Genomic DNA, 2,506 nt, shown 5'->3' with positions numbered 1-2,506 from the left:
TGGGTTGGGGGTTAGGGGCTGGGATTCCCGGCCCAAGAAAGTGTACTTGTGACCTTGGGCTGGAGAAAGTTGCTCCCAGGTCACCTACTCCGAGGCTTAGAGGTGGGGGAGGGGGCTCCAGACGTCCAGACAGTCCCTTTTGGGTCCCAGAAACGCTGAGCCTGCGGCAGGAGCGGCTAGCTGGGTTCTCCCGTACCGGGACGCGGTGGTCTAGCTCCCCATCCTTCTGCATCTTGAAAAGCGAAGGAAACGGCCCCACCAAGGCTAAAGGAGAGGAACAACGAATGCGGCTGGCTGAGAGCCCCCGCAAGGGCCGGCCTGCGCCAGGCTGGCCCCGACAGAAGCGTGGTGAGCAGAGCTTTCCCGGAAGGAGCAGGCTGGGCATTTGGTGCCCAGTTCCGCCCGGGGACAAGGTGGCACTTCTGGTGGCCCTACCCAGGCGGGTCCCACTTGCTTCTCAGGCGCTCCGGGCCGGGCGTGGAGTGCTACCCAGTTGGAAGTGTCGAAGGAGAAAGCGAGGGGCTAATTTTGTCGCTTTCTTTCGTGCCGGATTTGCCCCTCGGGTCAAGAACGTGGCCGCGGTCGGACCCCAGCGTGGACCATTTGCATTCGCCTGGGTTTTAAATTCTTCACTACATCCGAGGGTGAGAACCGGCCTGCGCGCTGCAGGCGGTCTCTTCCACGCGCACAGCGGGCGCGGCTGCCCCGGAGGGAGCGGAGGGGGCTGGGAGGCCACCCGTTGTCTCTCCCCGGGGCTCGCGGGTCCTGGCAGCATCCAACAGCGGGGCAGCCAGCACCACCCCCAGACCGGCTGTGGCCTGCGAGCACTTTGGGACGCACATTAGCGGCTCCCGGACTCGGGAGGAACCAACTCAGGGAAAGTTCATCAACAGGGCAACTCCAGGGAACTCAGAGTCTGTCGCTAGCTCAGCTCGGGCTCTGATTATTCAAACGAGCTTTTCTTTCTTTAAAACAAAAAGAAACAAAAATTCCAAATTCAAGCCGCGGACTGCGCGCCGCTAACTCAGAGATACGAGCCGGGCCCTGCGGCCGATTCTGCCCTGACCCCCACGCCCTCCAGACCGTTACCCAGGAGAATATTTGGAGGGCTCTGGGGCAGATTGGGAAATGTCTTGCGAGAACTTGCCTCCTTCCCGAAAAGCCGGACTTGGCAGCTGGCCCAGAGTAGCTAGGACATTGTTGGCAAGTTACTGCCAAGGGTCCTTCCAGCCTCAGTTTCTGCATCTATTAAGGGGGAGCAATAATACCCTTTGCTTGGAGAGAGGGAACTCATTGTGAAGCACAGAGTCTGGCACACAGCAGGTGTTCAGAAAATTCTTATTGCCTTTCTGCACCCCGCAAGCCCCAGCGCCTTAACTTGCCGGTTTGTCTGGTCAGAATGGTTGAAAATGATAACCCGCGTGAGCGCTGAAAGCAGCTTCATTGTTTGGAATCTTGGCTGTGGGGTGGGCCTGGGTCCCCACATCCCGAAATCCCCGGCCCGCACGCAGGGCAGCATGTACTCGCTACCGCAGCTCTCTCCCCGGCTGCGGCGTGGGGGCTGGGATTGAGGGGAGACCCGCCTGGGGCCCCTCCTTCTCTCTCAGCCTTCTGGCCTCTGGCCTTTGGGCTGAGAAAGTGGGTTAGAGGTCTGCGTCGAGCACTTCGGGAAGTGGGGGAAGAGAACCTAGTGGCAGCACCCTATGCAACCTCGGCAACTCCGAGGACGCTAGCGGCCCGCGCACTCGTCCTCTCTCGGGCGGGTATCTGCCACTGAGCTGCGCGTATCGGGCTGTCCGGGCCAGGTCCGGGCGCGGCCGCCTGCGCTTCGTTTGGCGGGACTCCGGGCTCGCGGCGGGCGGGCGGGAGGCGTGATCCTGGTGGCTCCTTCCCGCCACTGCGCCGGCTGCGGAGGTAACATCTGTGCCGACCCCCTCCTCACTGCCCCCTCCACCCGCCACGCCACCTCTTTTTTTTTTTTTAAGCAAGAAAGAAACGAAAAACCAACCTTCCTTTCCCTCCACAATAGACACACCAGGGGGCCTTTCACTTGGCCAATCTCAGGAGTTTCATATGAACTTCATTAAATCAATTACTCGGTGAACACATCACAATTTATTTGCAATTAGTATCAAAATGTCTTACTTTTCTTAATAGGTCGGAGCAGATGTAGCTACAGAAGGGACAACGCGTTTTCGTGAAATCTATCTCTTGCAACATATTAAATCTTCTGGTCAGAAGAGAAGGAGAAATTCAAAGGCAGTTAGAGGAGGAGAGAGAAACCACGCTGGAGACAAATGCGATCCGTGCAGGTGTTGGAGCAGCTTGCGTTATAATTGTATCTAGCGAAAAGGTTGCCTTTATTACCCGTAATGATCGAACAAAAGTCACCGTAATTAAACGTCTGGTTTTCTCCGATGACTGAGAGGTGCGTGTCTGAAAGGCGCCGGGTACAGCGAGGGACTTCAGAAATGGTTAACAAGACGCCCCGTTCTTTGAATAGTGG

The 2,506-nt window shown here is 57.7% G+C and overlaps 1 long non-coding RNA gene across 1 annotated transcript; it reads left to right on the top strand.

Moving 5' to 3' along the window:
* Positions 1-1,646: 1,646 nt before the first annotated feature.
* On the top strand, positions 1,647-2,418 carry LOC138921938 (uncharacterized). Its single transcript, XR_011434951.1, has 2 exons — positions 1,647-1,914; positions 2,158-2,418. It is a non-coding gene; the product is annotated as an uncharacterized lncRNA (long non-coding RNA).
* Positions 2,419-2,506: the final 88 nt, after the last annotated feature.

The sequence above is a fragment of the Equus caballus genome, chromosome X (genome assembly GCF_041296265.1).
Source record: "Equus caballus isolate H_3958 breed thoroughbred chromosome X, TB-T2T, whole genome shotgun sequence".
Taxonomy (NCBI): Eukaryota; Metazoa; Chordata; class Mammalia; order Perissodactyla; family Equidae; genus Equus; species Equus caballus.
This window is presented reverse-complemented; position numbering and strand designations above follow the sequence as displayed.